Below are 21262 nucleotides of genomic sequence, written 5' to 3'. Positions count from 1 at the left end.
TCCCTGCTCAAGCAAGAGATCCTATACCAAGCCAGATAAACGGCTGTCCAGTCTCTTCTTAAAAACCTCTAATGATCGACCACCCATCAAAAAAGAGGGGTAATTTATGCACATATTTTCCCAAGTCCATGAATCTTTAGATGGAATTAAAAATTATCTAAAATGAAATCGCCATTAGGTTAAACCTTATTTCTAAACCTTGACCCAAACCATGGAACATTCTTGATAACATATTGATTACATTATAATTGACTTCAGGGATGGTTGTTAACTCTCTCTTCCTCAGCCAACAAGCAGAGAAGAGCACCATGTCCTAAAGTCAGACATGAGTGACAGGGAAACTTTTACCTTTATTTAATCCTATCAGAAGTTAAGGAAGGGGATTATATTATTATATTTTCTCCTAATGAAAACATATTTGCTTAGAAAGCCAGTCCTGTGAAAGGGGAGGCATCTATCTCACTTATACAGACATTGGAGACCCAAGAAGATAAAATGTGGGGAAGGGTCTTTATTCACATCAATAGGGGAAATGAAGTTTGTTAATGTCACTCATTTCCCAGGTGAGATAAAGACCACAGCTATTGCAAGCATCTGCTTAAGACGCCTCTTTGAAAGCAGATACCTAGCATGTGTATCTTTCAAAATTGTGAGATGTGTGCAAGAGCCAAGTAGTTGTAGACTAATAAACCAGTGGTGCTACCATTTTATACTTGAGTAAGCTCATCTACAGAAAGGCAGGCATGGTGGCAACTGCAATTTGGTTTCCTAGAGGCATCTGGAATGAGTTGTTCCTTTTTAAATAACTTCAAGCGATCTGGGTAATCTTCAGTGCGATTATTTCACTGGATATTTCTCCAATTTGAACAGGAAAAAAGGGTAAAATGATATTGGGGTTCAAGGCAGAAACAAAACTGTTATAAAATGAGTCAAAGTACTTCAACATTTCCATCAAGATTTGAGATAGAAAGTTCCCGCATGACCAATTTCATTGGTGTATCCCTTCATTTGGAGAAGGCAACCTGCCATTTTTTTGCATTCCATTTAACTCTGCCCAAACATTTCCTTTCCATCACTTGCCATTCAAATCTATGTAAAAACTCTCTCCATTTGAGCATTTGGCTGTGAATAAAATACATATTAATTCCCAAGTAATACATTTGTACTGTCATATAGCATTTTCCATCGAGTGAACTTTATTCACTGCACAGCAAGGTAGATGCACCCACAACAATTTCTTGTCAGATTTATTCATTATCCAAGGCAGTGGGATTTCAGCCACACTGGATGTTTTTGTACTGAGAGAGCCTAATTTATATGTGTGTCCTCCTATGTAACCTGATGCTACATAATGGAAACAGAATGAGAAATGACACAGTTGTTTGGATTGTCCTTTGGCCTGCGATGAGAAAAGCAATTATTGCTCAGAGGTTTTATAAGAGAAGGAGATAGAACTTCCACATTAAGAGTTATTATAGGTTTTAAAAAGTATCAGAAAGAGTTAGAATGCCTCTGATTTTCACAACTTTCTCATCTATTCACAGCAGTGATGGGATTCATTTTTTTTTACTACTGGTTCTGTGGGTGTGGCTTGGTGGGTGTGGCAGGGAAGGATACTGTAAAATCTCCAGTCAGATGTGGTACTTGCTGGCTCTTCAAACTACTCAAAATTTCTGCTACTGGTTCTCCAGAACTTGTCAGAACCTGGTGAATACCACCTCTGATTCACAGGGATCTCCTATGTACCCTTGGAAATTGATCTAATCTAATAGAACCTGAACTGACTTGCTGTAAGTTGGATTCATTGTTTAAGGATATTAAATACACTTTAAGAGATTACATTTAAAAACACATCTTGTGGGAAAAAAAATTGCAAGAGAAAGATATTGGACAAACCTAATTGCAGTTTTTCATTCTGATACCTTAGCAATAGCACTTAGACCAGTGGTGGTATTTAATTTTTTTTACTAATGGTTCTGTGGGCGTGGCTTGGTGGGTGTGGTGTGGCTTGGTGGGTGTGGCAGGAGAAGGATACTGTAAAATCTCCATTCCCTCCCCACTCCTGGGGGAAGGTTACCACTGGTTCTCCGAAGTATTCAAAATTTCCGCTACCATTTCTACAGAACTGGTCAGATCCCGCTGAATAACACCTCTGACTTAGACTTATATACAACTTTCCAGTGCTCTCTAAGTGGTTTACAGAGTCAGCCTCTTGCCCCCAACAATCTGGGTCCTCATTTTTACCCACCTCAGAAGGATGGAAGTCTGAGTCAACCTTGAGCCTGCCGAGATTCAATCTGCCAAAGTGAAGTCAGTCTGCTGAAGAAACCTGCAGTACTGCACTCTAACCCCTGTGCCACTGTTGCTTAGTTAGATCAGATATATGAACGAACCTCTAAGGTTGTGTTAGGGTCTACTCAAGAGATAGCATGGATCACTAGTACACCATATTTAAATTTTAACATGGTATAGGGTTTCCTGCCTGAGCTGGGGGTTGGACTTAAAAATCTCCAAGGTCAGGTCAGGTCAGGTCAGATTTGGTCTAGTCTAGTCTATAGCCCATTCCATTCCATTCCATTCTATTCTCAAGAAGGTTGTGGATTCAATACCCAGTATCTTTTGGAAGAGCTGGGGAAATTTCTGGAAAGCTGTGTTGACAATCCTGGACTAAATAAACTAAGAGTCTGACCCATTGATAAGGAAACTTCCACCATTGTTATCTTCTGTGGTGATAGAAGATCTGATGCTAAGAAGAATTCCATTCATAAACCAGGAGAAGCCATTGCCAATTTATGTCACTGATAATGAGTAAGATGAATAATAAAACACTGGATCTGATGTTATATGAGAGGAAGAATTAAGGCTTCTCAATCTGTCACTACAGTTTTATATATATTTTTTTCTTTTAGAATGCCATTTTTATTTTTCAGCAAACTCTTAGCATGGACCTCACCCTTCAGCCTCTTGAGCAAAATAATTTGTTATCCTGCACTGATCCTATACTGTGATCTAGACCAAAGGAGCAATCTTATTTTCCTTTCTTCTGTTCTCCAGCTATCTGCTAGTAGTCCAGGAGGTGGGTTTTTTCTTCTTCAGATTGTTTAAGTCAATTTATAGGCTACAAAGGAAACAGCAACAACAATGAGAAAGTAACCCAGAGGAAATGGTACCACAAGGAACAAGATTGACGAGCTAATAATCTGTGTCCATTTCTCTCCTAAAATCCGTCGGCATCAATTATAGTGGCAGCTGTAATTGTGTTGTCTCCAAGCAAGCAAAAGAGTGACACCATCATTGTTCTAACAAGTCAAGAGGTACTATTCTTAGATGTGACACCATTTGATATGGAAAAGAGGCAAAACATCTCCTCCTGAAAAAAATATGTGTAAGGTAGGGGAAAAAACTTGTGCCGATGAATACATGTTGTAATTAGTTATAACTAAATAATCAGCAACAGAAAACACCTTCAGGAAAGAAGTTGGAACTGTTCTTCCTATGCCTACCCAGGTAGATTGACCTCACTTAGCACCTATTATCAGGCATTTTCCAGGTGTCTTATTAAATTCTGTACTGCCAAGATATCCAGGACTTGACATAGCTATATTTTGCTCATTTTACTGCAGCAATGGCAATGCAATAGCAGTTGCTTAGATTAATTAACTTGTCAAATAATTAAGCAGACAGTGCTGTAATTGAGGTTTTGGTTTCATAATTGATTTATCACTTTTCTAAGTCTGAAATACCTCCAACAATTTTGGTGGAGGAATTAAATACTATGTTATCTTAAATTTAAATTCTAAGATCTTATCCATTTCCTAGATTTTTCTCTATTAGATTGTTCTTCTTTTCCTTCTTTCCTTCTTTCTTCTTTTCTTAGTAGAATTTTGGAGAGAAGATTTTCTATAAAGAAACAAAAATAACTATCTACCATTTCTTTGGCATCTAAGCAAAATGGATTCCATAGCCCAGTTGAAGATTTGGCTCTTAAACACTCTGGGAAAGATATCTTTTTGTTAAATTAAACAGCAGTGAATGTGATAATTAATTGGTGCTTGCCTTAACTTTTATATATGTCAGCAATTAAGACTGAATTGAGATGCCCTCTTGATGATTCACAATTGTCAGTCATTCACTATTTTAGCACACTCCTCAAAGGATACTTTCAATACAGGTATTCCAGTTATGAAATTCTTCCCTGCCCAATTACAACTGGCACTGAATCTAGCTTTCAGTGTTAATTGAAATATTACACAAAGATCCTTGACAATGAGGTTCACCAAACAGTGAGACTTACTTCTGATATACAACAACAATAGCAATAGCACTTAGACTTATATACTGCCTCATAGTGCTCTCTAAGTGGTTTACAGAGTCAACATATATTGCCCCCAACAATCTGGGTCCTCATTTACTGACCTTGGAAGGATGGAAGGCTGAGTCAACCCTCAGCTGGTTAGGATTGAACTCCTGGCAGTGGGCAGAGTCAGCCTGTAACACTGCATTCTAACCATGGCACCATCAGGGCTCTTACATGTATCCAATGGACTCTGGGAAGCAAACAAAAATGAAATGTACTGAAACAAAATATGTGGGAATAAATTTAATACCGTCACTTTCATGGGAAGCAGTGCTGGAATTCAATTTTTTTTACTACCGGTTCTGTGGGTGTGGCTTGGTGGGCATGGTGTGGCTTGGTGGGTGTATCAGGAGAAGGATACTGTAAAATCCCCGTTTCCACCCCACTCCAGGGGAAGGATACTGTAAAATCCCCATTCCCTCCCCACCCCACTAATCTGCTTTCCAGCTCCGTTCTCCTGTGCAGGGCAACCAAAGAAGACCAAGCTGATCAACTGGGACTCGGGAGGCAGAGAAGAGATGGGGGCAGGGCCAGTCAGAGGTGGTATTTGTTTGTTCTCTGAACTACTCAAAATTTCCACTACCGGTTCTCCAGAACCTGTCAGAACTGGCTGAATACCACCTCTGATAAGGAAAGCAGCCCATTTCATTGATGTGTGAAATGCAAGGAAGATATCTTCAATTTTAAAAAAGTCCCAGTGATGAGCATGGAGAAGGCCTGTTGTCTTGTCCATGTCCCATGTAACTTACAAGAAAGGAGGATGGATCTCAACAGATCACATAGTTGGATTCAATTCCAGCAGATTGAGTTCCTGGTGTATTGCAGAACTGTGCTATGTAGGGATGTGACCTCAACAATCACCAATTTAAATTGGGCCGAGGAACATGTGTTTAGTGTAGATGGGGTTGTATCATCAGCTGCCATATATTATACCAGCTGCAGGTTCTTGCTTATCTCCAAAAAAAGTCCCACACAGGAGAAAACTGTGCCTTATTAAATCAGTTTCGCTCGATTAGACAAACCGGTTGGGCATGATAGAAATTTTATTCCAGTGTTTTTAGTATGGGGAAATCTCTTATACGAGCTTTCTCTTAGGAAAATGAAAGTTACTTGAATAAAAGGCTGACAACAAGTACAGCACTAGAATATATATCAAAATCATAAATAAAATAAAATACCTGGCAACCTAAATCTGTTTTTAAAAGGTCAACCTCTGAAATAACTTCTGCTTCAATTTCACAGGCATTTCATATAAACGGAAAAGTCCAGTGTATCAAGATGGTAAATGTAGCTATCTAATACATTGCTTTAAAAAGTTAACCTAAAAACTGTCAAACAAAATAAAGCAAAACCCATTACAAAAACACATAAAATCTGTTAAAATTCCAGTTTTATGAAATCAGCAAGTTAAAATTAGCACCACCAAGAATAAAAGCCAGTCCAGTCATTAAACAAACAGACACATACGGACACCTGATGGCAAATTCTATGCCTTTAAAAAGAAACTAGCTTTATATGGCTTCACAAATAACTTAATATGATATTTACATGCTATTCCTCATCTACAACAACTCATGAACACTACTTTGCAAGCAGACAGCAATTGTCAAGCCTGAAATTGTCATAAGTGTAGCTATTTTTGTTTGTTTTCGTATATATTCTTTTTCTTATTTTCCCTGTGGTAGTCATGGGGGTGGAAAGTTGCGGGCTTGACACAATCCTAAGGTGGGAGGAGTGGAAATAAGAGAGTGTTACGGCTAGGTGATCTTCTTTCTCGTGGGAAATGAGCTGTCCGGGTTTGGAGCCCTGGAGGTGGAGATTTATGACATCAAGCAACGTTGTAATACTTTTATTGGAGAATGTGACTTATGGGGGTGTTTCTAACTTCTAATATTGTGGGGTAATTCCAGGTTGGGTCAGATCTGGAATTACCATGGACTTTGCCAATTTGATGTTTTCCTAAATAAAAGAAATATTTTTGAAGATGGACTTTGTTATTTTTCTTTTAAGATGGATTTCATTACTTGGAACCCTGACAGTAATTGTAGAAAAGGACTTCTTTTTTTTTCTTTTCTTGATCACTCATTCTTTACTGTGAAATGTTCTGCATGTCTTCTCAGAAGACTGCCCCATTGGGTTCAACTTTGGCTCATGGGCCACAACCCATGCCCAAGCTGATGTTCTTAGAACCAATATATTCCCCCTGCTCCAAAAGTCTTTTGTGTGGCTTTCAGCGACTTCAAAAAATGATTTAAAAGTCGGGATTCTGTTTGGTACATTCTAAAATTATACAATATTTTTTATTATCAATGCCAATACAAATCTAATCATTAATATTAGTATTCATTTATATCTTAAACACTTTACACATTACTTTTCAGTTGAATATCAAACTTTTATGGGAACACTTCTATTTTCCATAATTATTTCTCCCCCATATCACATATTTTAAATCATTATTTCATTAAAATGTTCCCCTTTTTCCTACTTCAAATCTATCATTTATTTCATTGCCTTCTTTTTCTTCACAAAAAAATTCACTAAAGTTACACAATCTAATCATTAATATTGATATTCATTTATATCTTAAACACTTTACACATTATTTTTCCATTAAATATCATACCTTTATGGGAACACTTATGCTTTCCATAGTTATTTCCCCACCACATCACATATTTAAAATCATTATTTCATTAATGTGTTCCCCCTTCTCCTACTCCAATTCTCTCATTTATTTCATTGCTTTCTTTTTCTTCACAAAAATTTCACTAAATTACACTAAATGTTTTGTCACATTTTAAATTACATATTGTTTCTAATTTTCTAAGATTATTTCTAAATACAAATATAAAAATACAATCTTATGTACCTTTCCAGAATCCCTTTTTCAATAAAGTTTACCCATTATCTCTAAAAGAATTTTGTTTCTTTGCATCTTGCTCCCCACCATTGAGGCTTCACATCCCTTCCTTTCTCCCTTGCTTATCCTTCTCCTTGCCCTTTTTACCCCCTTGTCTCTCCACCTCCCTTTTCTTCTTCTGCTTTCCTCCTTTCTGTTGTTTTCTAACATAGTATCCACTTTTCACCTTATTTTTCTCTTTTTTGGTTGTTTTTCCAAGTCTTAAAGTCCCCTTTTCCTTTTCCTCTTTCTCCTTTCCTTCCCCAAATAAAGTCACTTGTTCATCAAAAATGGCTTCTTCTTCATCCCAATCATCCTGTTGCGCAGTCAGCTTTTCATAAGTACAAACCACCATTTCTAAAAATTGAAAGAGAGTGCCAAGAGAATCCTTCCCTTCTTGTTCTTCTTTTTCGTATTTTTGGTATTCAAATTTCAATTCATCCACAAGTGATGCCATTGTAGAGAGAAAAAGTTTTTCCAAACAACCACCCAAGTGCTTTTAATCAAAGATAGTTCTCAGAAATTCCAAGATCACCAAACAATCCAAATAAGCTGTTTCTTTTAATACTTTCTCCTTTCTTCACTTTCTCTTTCTGGGGTTACTGTTTAGTCACAAAGTTCCATTTAAAATATATCTTTTAGAAGTCTTATTAATGTTTAGTAACTCTTTAAAATTCTAGGCAATCTTCTCCTTATTTTCAAATTCTGCTCCAATTTTTTTTCCTCTCCCTTCCCACTCACAGCAAAAAAGGTTTTGTTTTTTTAAATGTTCAGAAATCCTTATCCCTTCAGCATTTAGTTACCTCCAATGCAGGTTTTCTGATTTCTCTTATGGTTCCATCCGCTGTCACGTTAGCAAGGAGAGTGAAAAGAAAAAAAAAAACTTTTCCTTTTAAAATTCCATTTGCCACTTGTAAATCTCTCTGGAAACAATTTATCTTTGGCAAATTTCAAGTTCCAGGGTACTTTCTCTTACTTTATCCTGGTCAGCAAAAACCACTTTCACTTGCTCGCGACTCTTCCCACTTTCTTCCTCCTGCACAATCTTGTCCAGCTGCAGGCTTCTTTGTGGTGGCCATTGCTGACTGCCGCTCCTCCACCTTGGGAAAAGGGGGTTTTGCTGGCTGGGGAGGGGGTCTGCGACACCTCCAAACCCCTGTCCAGGTCCCCCCTATCTTCAGCTGCCTCTACAGGGCAGCTATATCCTCCAAATCCAAACGGATCGGAGGCACCTCGGCAGCAAGCGCAGCAGGGATCGTGCGGTGTCACGAATCCCTGCTGCTGCTGAAGCCTGGCAAACCAGAAGATTCAGCCTTCCTGTCAGCCTTCAAGATATTCTTCCTTTGCTTGCTTCTTTCTGGCTGTCATGAGTAACGGGGGGTGGAAGGGGGAAAAGTATGGGAAGTGAGCTGGAGGTGTTACTAACTAATATTGTATAAACTGAGGAGGGTTTCTATTTCTTGCTTATCTTTCTCTTCTCTGTGCAACTGCAAACCTTTATCTGAGTAAGCCAAGGTCAACTAATCATAACCACCTGAAGATGTCCACATGATGAGGTTCACAACTTTTAATTGGAAGAACCGTTTGAACTATTGGGGGTGGGAACATTTCAATCCCTTGATATATGTGATGTATGTGCCTATTTCCTCAGATTCAGAATTCTCTTGTTGCTACCCCTTGATTTCCATAAAAGATATCTTTTCTTTAATTACAAGAGTCTAAGTATTTCTTTCTTGGATTTTGAATGGAGCACCAGCTGACACTTCCATCCTTCCAAGATCTGGGTCATCCTTCTGAGGACCCAGATTATTTGGGGACTATATGCTGACTCTGCAAACTGCTTAAAAAGTGCTATAAAGCACTGTGAAGCAGTATATAAGTCTAAGACAATGTTATTGCTATAAAATTATTTTTAATTGATTTATGTCTTTGTTGATTCCTGGCAACTTGCCTGAACAAGTCCCTGCCATTTTATTGGAAAGATGAAGGGAGGGAAATGGGTGGTTAAGAAATATGATAGATAGATAGATAGATAGATAGATAGATAGATAGATAGATAGATAGATGGATGGATGGATGGATGGATGGATGGATGGATGGATGGATGGGTGGGTGGGTGGGTGGGTGGGTAGATAGATAGATAGATAGTGGATAGATAGATAGATAGATAGATAGATAGATAGATAGATAGACAGATAATTTCAGAACTCGTTTGCCATTGTCTCTTTCCTAGGGTTGTGGAGAGAGTGACTGGCCTTAGGTCACCCATCTGGCTTTGTGCCTAAGATGAGACTAGAATTCATGATCTCCCAGTTTCAAGCCTGGTGCTTTAATCTCTACATCAAGCTGACTTTCAATGACATAAATACAATGTATGAAAAATACAGTTCTTGGTCATGTAAAGGCAAAGTGACTCCCCAAAACACCATATAACATCGGCTGATTTAAAATGTCCCCAGTTGTCATCATGACCAACAACGACACAGCTATGAATTGGGATGGGGAGAGGAAGGAGGAATCAAAGGCACATCACATTTGTTGAAATTAGCATTCCAAGTAGGACATCCTTGATTTTCTTTCCTCACAAGATTCCTTTTTTTTCTTAAATTAAAAAGCAGATGCGTGGGAAATAAAATGGCCCCCTCTGCCATTTGTCTATTTCACTTAGTAGGACTAGCATTTACTTGTGAACCCCTGCATCAAAGACAAATGAATCAACTCCATCACTTATAAATAGTTCCCCATTAAATTCTCGACAGCAACAATTTAGGAAGACAATGGGCCCTGGGTGACTCTCTCTGCATACAACAGTTCATGGGCTTCACTCCAATTATCCCCAAAGATAATTGTAACGATAACACTGTTTAAAAATATCTAATCTTTTATTCAATATTGTGGCGAGTTTCAATTACTCCCAATTATAATTCAACAGCTTTCTATTTAAAACAATTATTGTTCTTTACAAATGTGTTTGAAGTTAAATAAAATATCTGATATTATTCATCACTGGGCTGTGTTGTGTTGTTTCATTTTGCTTCCTTTCTCAGGGTCCTCAATTTATTCCTTTAGAGTTTGGTTTGTTATTAAAGTTTGCCCAAGTTTTCATTAAGCCTTTGGGACAACTATTTGCTTCAGTGGAATAAAGATATTCCCCCCAAAATTGTAGATAATCAAAATCAATTTAATCCATTTGAAATTAATCAGATTCAACAATGGGGATATCAGAAAATGTTTCCATTGAGAATCTTCAGCTTCTTGACTTTAAAAAGAAATCATTGGCACACTGTGATGGAGACACCCTGCTTGCCTTGTTTTAGATTGGCCTGCAAGATCTAAGGAGACTTGAAGATATCTTCCATGTATACAAATGCTCAGGAATCAATCTATCTCTCTTTACTTCCAGCAAAATTTGGACCTGCTGTTTTTCCCAAAGGAGAAAGCTCAAGATACAGTAAGCCTTACTATAGGAGTAATTAACTATAGGTAGGAGAACATAGATCCATGATGGTGAACTATGGAATGCATGCCAGAAGTGGTACGTGAGCTGTTGTTCCAGCTCAGCTTTGCTGCACATGCGCACACACACCTCCCACCCGCCAGCTGGTTTTCAGGTCTCTGCCATGCATGTGTGGGGGCGGGGCACATGCAAGAGACAGGGCGCATGCAGTGGGATGCGTGGGGATGTGCAGGGCACAGGGTGCATGCGCGGGGCATGCACACATATTGCATTTTGGGGATGCGAGTGCACACACCCACTTTGGGCACTCGGTGTTGAAAAGGTTAGCCATCACTGACATAGATCAATGAAGGCAAATAAAAGATGGTTCTGTGGTGCAGAATGGTCCAATCTAAACAGCACCACTAACCATAAACACATGGAGTATCTGACTTTTGTCAAAGGACGTCAATGAAAAACTGTCCCAGAGGTGCTTTTTCAAAAGGCAACTGAGCTTTCTTTGTTTTTCCTCAAAGATATTTTGCTTCTTATCCAAGCAGCTTTTTCAGTTCTGATTAAATAGTGGAGAATGGAAATATTTATATTCCTTGCAGTCATCTGGTCATTAGCATTCTTTCTGAGGGTCGTTGGGGCCACTTGGAGGCTTATCTGTGCCCTCAGAGTCACCTGAACAGTGTGAATGGTTGTGGACACTTCTTGGAATTGCTAAAAGGACTGTGTTGTAAACAGGAGATAGGTGGCATTGTATCCCTCCTCTTCTGCTGAGAGAGGACTGTTCAATCTTAATGTAGATGGCCTCTTTGACCTCTCTTTCAAACCATCAGTCCTCTGCCCAGAATGTGGAGTTTGTTCCATTGAAGAGAGACAGTAATAAATTCTTCCATCCACCACCATTCAGTCAGAACTGAAGAAGCTTCTTGGATGAAAAGTGAAGCATCTTCAAAGTAAAAACAAAGCCCAGTTGCCTTTTGAAAAGTCACCTTTGGGACCACCATGACCGAGGTGACTGAGAATCTCCATAGATATTAAAGAAAAGCTTTTGGAAAAGCCATTTTTAAAAGAGCAATAAATTGAGTGCACATGAGTAAGTATCCTTGAATTTTTAATCAATGTAGATAAAGAACAAAAGGCGGTGTCTGGAGCATCGTATGGATGTAGAAGAAGAACAAAGGATGATTTTGAAAGAGATATATGGTGAATGTTGTTGATGTAAGCTTGTTTTAGCTGTGTTCCCTTTTTCTTTTTCTTATCTCAGGTGTCTAATTTATTTGAATTATCATTTCTTTTCCACAGTCTGCATCACATTGCTTACCTTGAAAGGAAATATCGTAATGAGTATTTACATATGCACATAATAATCATAGGCAGTTGCTGTGTATTTGTCAAATATAAATAGAGAGGGTTTAACAGCTTAAGCCACCTCCATAGAGTTGGAGATTCTGATTTCTATTTGTCCTATAGGTGAGAAGCAAGAGGGGGAAAACAGGAAGACAAAGAGATTCCAGGGATCAGTCAAGGACTTCCAACTGAACAAGTTAGTTTGAACAAGTGACCTGCTAAGCCAAACTTTGATTCTTAGGGAACAGTTCTTGGGTTTCACAGAAGTCCTTGCCTCCAGAAATTGTGGGTGCTCCAACACTGAAGGTTTTAAACAAGAGATTGGACAACCATTTGTCTGAAATGGTATAGGGTTTTCTGCTTGAGCAAAGGGTTGGACTAGAAACCTCCAAGATCCCTTCCAACTCTGTTATTCTGTTCTATTAAAAACAGGGAACTGTGTTTCACTTCCATTTTCTTCCCCATGGGCAAACATATGACAGTGGTGGTGCAGTGGTTAGAATGCAGTACTGCAGGCTACTTTTGTTGTCTGTCGGCTGCCCAAAAATTTGGTAGTTCGAATCTCACTGGCTCAAAGTTGACTCAGCCTTCCATCCTTCTGAAGTGAGTAAAATGAGGACCCAAATTATTGGGGACAATATGCTGACTCTGTAAACCACTTAGAGAGGGCTGTAAAGGCACTGTGAAGCAGTACATAAGTATATAAGGTATAATAGCACAATAAGTGCTATTGCTGTGTAGATTCTGCACAGCAATGCCCTGAAACCTCATCCTAAAGGGTGAGCAAACGCCTTCCAATCACATTAAAACAAAGGCATAATTGAAAGAGGAATCTTAACACAATGTTCTCTTAGCTTTTTCTCATCTACCAACCTGGAAATTTAATTCCATGGATGAAATATCAAGGATTAGAAGGAAATAGCAGACTTGATATTCAAGAATTTTTCTTTCCTGCAATTTATGTTTAAATCCAGTGATGATTATGAGCAAAGATGCCATTCAGATTGTTCAAAATCAGGTATGACCCCCCAAAAAAAAATACTAGGGTGAATGATCTCACCTTTGGATAAAAATATTTGTTCCATCATGTAGTAAATTAAAGAGTGCACCCTTGTTACTGCTCCTATTCTTAAAGATATCGTCATTCCTGATAGAAATTCTCCTTCACAAAATTCACCAATCTTGCTCAGCAGCTCATCAAATCCTGCTGAACAAAAGCAGCCTTTCTCCAGTGAAACCACAGCCTAAAGGGAAGGAAGCCATGCTAAGGGGAGTAAAGAGACATCCCGGCATAGAGTTTGTTCGAAGGAGGAAATGTCTGAGGTAAAACCCTTAAGTTGATATCTGCCATTTCTCAGGGGAAGGCATATGGCCTGCCAAGATTCTTGTAATATAAGGTGAACAATAATAAAATATCTAAAAGGGATGTGGTGGCTCAGTGGCTGTTCTGTCTCACCTGTATCCACAGGTGAGAATCCAAAGTTCCAAAGTTCAAATATTCAAGCAAACAAAACCAGACCCCAAAAGAGTTAACTGCTTCTGTTTTTACAGTCCTTGGCAGTCTTCCTAGAATCTGTCTGGCAAGTCTGAACTGTCCATAAATCACGACGCCACGGCCAAAAGAGTCATACGCAATTCTTTCACACCAAAATACACTTTGCTTCCAACAAGGATTACGAGCTAGTACGCTTCCTTATATCCCCTGAAGGGGCGTGTCAATCTCACTAATTAATCACTGGCTTGACGCTTCTTTTCAAATTGTGATTGACGTTTCAATCTTCTTCTAGTCCTAGCATCAAGCCAACATCCGTCAGTGTCGTCATCGCTCGAAACCTCTGGCACGTTCTCCTGATTATCTGTTAACAGCTGAGGTGTAATCAGGGAGGGAGATTCAGGGGAGGGAGAGGACTCCAAAACCTCCAGTAAAGCAGGCTCATCTCTCAGAGCCAACTCCTCCCCCTCTTCCTGACTCCCCTCTAAGTTGCTTAATAATGCAGGCTCAAATCTCAATGCCAGATCTTCTTCATCACTCGAGCCTACATCTGCTGACTGACCAGGTTCAAGTCTCGGAGTCACAACAGTGGCTAAGATGCTGAGCTTGTCGATCAGAAAGGTCGGCAGTTCGGCAGTTGGAATCCCTAGTGCTGCGTAATGGAGTGAGCACCCATTACTTGTCCCAGCTTCTGCCAACCTAGCAGTTCGAAAGCATGTAAAAATGCAAGTAGAAAAATAGGGACCACTTGGGTGGGAAGGTAACAGCGTTCCATACACCTTTGGTGTTTAGTCATGCTGGTCACATGACCACGGAGATGTCTCCGGACAATGCTGACTCTTCGGCTTTATAATGGAGATGAGCATTGCCCCCTAGAGCTGGAAATGACTAGCACATATGTGCAAGGGGAATTTTTACCTTTACTTTAATAAAATATCTACCAGGCCTATTGAGAATGACTCTTGTTGCTTGTGCCCGATACTTTCTGGCAACCCTGAAGCTATAAGATATGTACAATGAATGAAGCCTATGACACCCCAGGTTTTTACAAATGCTTCGGATAGGTTTTGCTCTTTGGAAATTCTGTGTCTCAAAAGAGTTCAGAGAAGAACAAAAAGATGATTAGGGGACTGGAGGATAAAACAAATGAAGAAGAGAGCGTCTACTTATTCTTCAAAGCACTTGAAGGCAGGACAATAAGCAATGGATGGAAACTAATCAAGAAGAGAAGCAACGTAGAATTAAGGAGGACTTTCCTGACAGTGAGAACCATTAATGAGTAGAACAACTTGCACTCAGAAGTTATGGGTGCTCCATCACTGGACATATTTAAGAATAGATTGGACAGTCATTGGTCTGAAATGGAATAACGTCTGCTGCTTGAGGGAGGGGTTGGACTAGAAGATCTCCAACATTCCTCTCAATTTTTTTATTATGAAAATAACCCTGAAATTCTGCTCTACACTAACCAAATTCCACTTCATTTCTTCCTACCTACCTTTAGGCTTAGAGCTAGAGTGGTGGAAAGAGGGACAGAGCCCAAGCCAGAGGTGGTATTCAGCAGGTCCTGACCAGTTTTGGAGAACCAGTAATGGAAATTTTGAGTAGTTTAGAGAACCGGCAAATACCACCTCTGACTGGCCCCACACCCATCTATTTCCTGCCTCCCAAGTCCCAGCTGATCGGCTGGGTCTTCTTTTGCTGCCTGAACAGGAGAATGGAGCTGGAAAGCAGGTTAGTGGGATGGGGAGGGAATGGGGATTTTGCAGTAACCTTCCCTTGCCACGCTCACCAAGCCATTCCCACAGAACCAGGAGTAAAAAAAAAAAAAAATTGAATCCCGAGGGTGGAGCTGACATCGTGATGATACGCCTTTCAATCTCGGGGCTCTGAGATTGCAGCCGATATCTTTGCCCCTGGTCGGTCCAAATGGACCTAAACCATCCAGTAGAGACGGTGATAGTGAAGGGCTTCTCCTGTGGATCCCAGGGATATCGCAAAGTTCCTGGTAGATTCAGGAGAAGCCCTTTTTGCCAGCGGCGGAGAGGCAGCCATTAAGCTGCTGAAGTTGGGACAGCTCCAGAATGGAAGAGACTGAAAGAGAAAGTGTGTTGGCTTGGTGAGAACTTTTTTTTTTTTTACTATTATTTTGAGGTTTAAAAGGACACCCTAAGAAAAAGAAAAAATCTGTAAGTTTTGACAGAACTGAATAAGTGGCAGTTTTTAAATGGAAACGTCAAAGTGAGGCTTGGCTTTTTACTTTTTTACTTTTTTACTTTCTTTATTACCGGACTTCTATCATGACTTAGCATTTGTTAACTGGACTAGTTTTTCTCTTATACATATTTATTTTTTCTTCTCTTTTTTGATTTTTCAACTTTTTAGATTAGAGGCTCCCTTTAGTTATTTTTCTTTTTATATATATATACTCTCTCCTTTTTAAAAACTTCTATTACGTTTTGTCTGGGAAAGGAGGGGGAAAGTGAGAACAAAGAAACTTTGTAACACTGTCAACTAGAGGCTTGAAAATATTTTAGCTGAAGTTGAGAGAACTGTGAAAGACTCCCTTTCAAGGACATTGCAACTTGATAAGATAGAGGGAAGAACATGGGAGAGTGTTATTACAGGTGTTCTTCTGGATTTCTATCAACAATTGAAGTTTGGTTTTGAAGCTTGTGGAGATGAGAGTTATAACAAGACCCTTGGATAATTAAATAAAGTGCAGTGTGTTCTTTTTATTTTTTTAAGTTGTGTTACCCCTCCTTACCAGCTCTACTGTACTCCTTTTTTTAAAAAAAAAAATCCTTTATTTTTGTAATATTCTTACTTTTGCTTTTTTATTTTAAAGGGAAAGCCTCAAAAAAAATTCTTTTAATTTTTCCATTGGGATTTTTGCTTTTTCCATCCATATTTTTGGTTTATTTTTATGGTTTTTTTTAATTTTAATTTTAATTTTTGAGATTTCTTAATTGGATTAATGTGTAAAGAACCTGAAGAAATTTTTCCCTCATCCTTTTTTTTATTATTATTGGGCTTTTTTCTTATTATTATTTTTATCTTTCATCTGGGGTTACAATTGATTATTTCATAATTGGATTAAGGTTCAGAAGAACCTGAAGAATCCCCCCCACCCTTTTTCTAACCATTGGGCCTTTTACTCTCTACCACTTTTATTTCTCACCTTGGATTATAATTGGCTACTTCACTAATTGGATTAATTTGAAGATTTTGAATCATTCAAAATGAGCAGGAAATTCATACCCTCTGGCACCTACTTCTGCCTCCCCACCATCTGGAGGACAATGTTTAATTCAGACAATATCAAAACAAGATAAAGAACAAGAAAAAGTGACCCTACAGATGATTATGCAAGGAATCCAAGACCTTAAAATAAAATCAGACACCATTGAAAAGAGAATAGAGAACACTGAACAAAGAACAGAGAACATTGAACAAAGAACAGAGAACATTGAACAAAGAACAGGGAAGACTGATGAAAAAATTGAAAATATTCAACAAATGATGGCGAAGTATGATGAGAGATTCCAAAAAATTGAAGAAGTTAAACAAAGAGACAAGAAGATTGAAAATATTGACAGTAGATTAACAGTGGTTGAACAAGATAAAAGTGGGATGCTGAAGTGGGAGATGGACAGATCAGAATTTTATCTCAGATTTCAAAATATAGAGGAAGAAAAAGGACAAAATCTAGCCACGATAATGATAGAAATACTGGCTGAAGCTTTGGAAATAACAGAGGAGAAGATGATGGATGGAGTAAATGAGGTATACAGAGTTTTTACAAGATATGCGATGAGGAACAACCTACCAAGAGTTCACATCAGATTTACAAAAAAAGCCATTAAAACACAAATATTACAAGTGGCAAGAGAGAAAACGTTGAAATACAAAGGCAGGGAGATTGTGGTTTTAAAAGAAATACCTAGAAGAGTGAGAGAGATGAGAAGAGAATACCGATTCCTGACTAAAATGTAATTGAAAAAAGAGGTGAATTATAGATGGCTGATTCCAGAAGGACTAATGTTTACATGGCAAGAACAGAGACATACAATTGATTCAGTTGAGAAAGCAGAATTATTCTACGCAGAATTTTTTGAAAGGAGAGAGAAAGAGGCAGAGAAAGAGATCTCACTAATTGAATTCCAAGAGAACCAAATGGGGACTGAAAAAGAAGGCGCACTAGGTGGACAGGTGGAGATCAAAGAACAACGTGAACCAAGATCTATGAGAGCTGCCAAACCCAATTACAAAGTATAATCATGGAAGAGAAAAAACTGATTACAATGAATATAAATGGACTTAACTCAGCTGTTAAAAGAAGGAAATTTTTTCATAAATTAGAGAAATTAAAATTTGATATAATTTGTTTACAAGAAGTACACATTAAAAAACAATATGAACAATTGTTGGTACAGCCAAAATTAGGGAAAATATTCACTTCTTTGACTCAATGTAAGAAAAGAGGAGTGGTCTTATACATTAAAGAGAATATCCCAGCAAAATTGATTTATACCGATGATGGTGGAAGAGTATTAATGGTGGAAATAATGGACAATAATATGAAAACACTCCTGATTGCAATTTATGCTCCGAATGATAAACAAGAAGAGTTTTACAAAAAATTACACATGAAAATAATTGGACTGGTCTATGCTAATATAGTCATGATGGGAGATTTTAATGGAATTGTAGACAATAAATTGGACTATACAGCACAGAAAACAATAAAGCAAAACAGAAAGACTCTCCCTAAATCTTTTTTTAAAATGGTAGATGAAATAAACTTAAAAGATACATGGAGAGAAAGAAATGCTAAAACTAAACAATACACCTTCTATTCAAATAGACACTTATCATGGTCCAGAATAGATATGATTTGGACCTCAACAGAATTAATATCTAACATTCAAGAAACAAACATTGAAACAAGTACTTGGGCAGACCACAATCCAATGACAATTAAATGGAAAGGACAAAAAAGATCAAGATGGATGCTAAATAATACTATTTTAAAGGAAAAAGATTTTACACAATGGATGGAGAAAGAATTGGCCTTTTTCTTTAGAGAAAATAAAAAAGAAGATACTTCAATTCAGAATGTCTGGGATACAATGAAGGCATATGCTAGAGGCTTGATAATAGATTATATAAAGAAAAGGAATATTAGGAAAAGGCAAGCTACTTAAAGTTTCAGAAGATGAGCACAAAAGATTTGAAAAAGAACTACAGAAAACGCCACAGAAAAAAGACATTAAACTAAAATTGGATATAATTAAACATAAAATGGGTCAAATAGAGAAAGAAGAATTGGCACAGAAAATTAGAAGTGCTGAACAGAACTACTTTGAAGATGCAAATAAACCAGGTAGATGGTTAGCATACAAATTGAGAAAGGAGAAAGAATCAAGGAAAATATCGCAATTAATAGATGATCAAGGCCAAGTTTGCTATGGCAATAAAGAGAAAAAGGAAATTATTCGAGACTTCTATGGGCAACTATATAAGCAAGAGAATATTGATGAGGTAACAGTCAAACAGTACCTACAGAAGGCTAATCTACCTAAGATACCTAAAGAGACTGAAAAAATGTTAGAAAGTACTATAACAATGATGGAATTAACTGACGCGCTTAAGAAGCAAAATAATGGAAAAGCACCAGGTCCAGATGGGCTTCTGGCAGAATTTTATAAAACACTACAAGAATCGCTGAGCCTTCCATTGCTAGAAGTCATGAATGAAGTTATGTTAAAGAAGATGATACCTAAAACATGGTCAGAAGCCTATATTACACTTATTCCAAGAGAAGAGGCTGATCCATTGCAAATTAAGAATTATAGACCTATTTCTTTACTAAATGCAGACTATAAAATCTTTGCTTTATTTTTGGCAGAAAGGCTTAAAAAATACTTAAATAACTTTATCCATCCAGATCAAAATGGATTTCTGCCAAAGAGACACATCAAAGACAATATGAGAGTAATCCTGGACACTTTGAAATATTATGAGGCACATCCCGAAAAGAAAATGGCTTTGATATTCTTAGATGCGCAAAAGGCATTTGATAATGTGAATTGGAGATTTATGTTATTATTATTGGAACAGATGGGTTTCGCCAGAAAATTTATTCAAGCAATAGAAGCCATATACTATAAGCAAACGGCAAAGGTAAAGATAGAGGGAGAATTCACAGATTCTATCTATATAAGAAAAGGTTCAAGACAAGGATGCCCACTATCACCTTTGCTATTTGTTTTAACTTTGGAAGTGTTGAATAGAAATATCAGAGATGACAAAAGTATAAAAGGAATGAAAATTAAAAAGGAAGAATTTAAATTGCAAGCCTTTGCGGATGATTTGGCCTTTATTTTGGAAGACCCTTTAGAAAACAAAATTATTGAAAAAGATAGAGACATATGGTGAGGTGACCGGTTTGAAAATAAACAAAGATAAAACAAAGATTTTGACAAAGAATATGCTACTAAGACAAAGAGAAGAACTGGCAGACCTATTGAAAATTCAAGTCACGAATAAGGTTAAGTATTTGGGGATACATTTGACATCAAGATATAGTACGTTAAAAGAGAACAATTACATTAAACTTAAACAACAGATAATGTTAGATTTGATGAAATGGGAAAATCTACAATTGTCATTAATAGGGAGAATTTCACAATCAAGATGAATATCCTACCCAGAATCTTATACTTGTTTCAAACAATACCAATTAGGCTTGGAAAAGACTATTTTGAAGATTTAAATAAAATTGTGTTGAAGTATATATGGCAAGGTAAGAAAGCTAGAATAAAGTTAAAACTTTTACAAGATGCTAGAATTAGAGGAGGATTAGGTTTGCCTAATTGGGAGTTGTACTATCAAGCTGCAAATTTGATGTGGGCTAAGGAATGGATAACATTAAGAAAGACTAGATTGTTGACACTAGAAGGACATGATTTGTTGTTGGGTTGGCATGCTTTTTTATGGTATAAGGGAACTAAAACACAGGGCTATTTTAGAAGACATCATATATGGGAGTCTTTGTGGTTAAACTGGGAGAAGATTAAAAGACAATGTTATTTGAAAATTCCAGTTTGGTTATCGACTATTGAAGCATTTTCCTATCCTATAATATACAAGAAGGAATAAACAGTTAGATATGGGGAAATATTGGATGAAAAGGGTGAACTCAAATCGATGCAAAATTTAGAGGAACAAGGTATAAAGATGAACTGGTTTTCATATGCGCAAATACATTCAAGATATGATGAAGATTTTAAAACAGAAGGTTTCTATGATAAATTGACTGATTTAGATAAGATTTTGACAGGTACTAATGAAAAGGTGATTAAAAAACTATATGGTTATTTATTGGAAATTAAACTAGAGGAAGAACAAGTTAAAGAAACTGATTGCTTGGGGGAAGAATTTTGGATATGGAATTGATTTAGAGAAATGGCAAAAATTCTGGTCTCAAAATTATAAAATGACAACGTCAACAGCATATAAAGAAAATTTGTATAAGATGTTTTACAGGTGGCATTTCCCCCCGACAAGAATAGCAAGAATGTTCAAGAATAAATCCGAAAAATGTTGGAAATGTCATCAGACATCTGGCTCATATTACCATATGTGGTGGACTTGTGCAGATGCTAAAAAATACTGGAGTAAAATGCACATGTGGTTGGAAAAATGATAAAG

General features: G+C 37.6%; 1 long non-coding RNA gene across 1 annotated transcript in view; it reads right to left on the bottom strand.

Moving 5' to 3' along the window:
• Positions 1-4416: 4416 nt before the first annotated feature.
• LOC148124720 (uncharacterized) overlaps positions 4417-21262 on the bottom strand; it is a 184767-nt gene continuing 167921 nt past the window's right edge. Inside the window, exon 3 of the long non-coding RNA XR_015745100.1 lies at positions 4417-4547. This is a non-coding gene — a long non-coding RNA (uncharacterized LOC148124720). The remainder of the gene's footprint in view (positions 4548-21262) is intronic.

This window comes from Pseudonaja textilis, chromosome 13 (genome assembly GCF_049901715.1).
Source record: "Pseudonaja textilis isolate UNSWEBS1 chromosome 13, rPseTex1.2, whole genome shotgun sequence".
Taxonomy (NCBI): domain Eukaryota; kingdom Metazoa; phylum Chordata; class Lepidosauria; order Squamata; family Elapidae; genus Pseudonaja; species Pseudonaja textilis.
The sequence above is the reverse complement of the archived record's forward strand: the minus strand, read 5'-3'. Positions and strand labels throughout refer to the sequence as shown.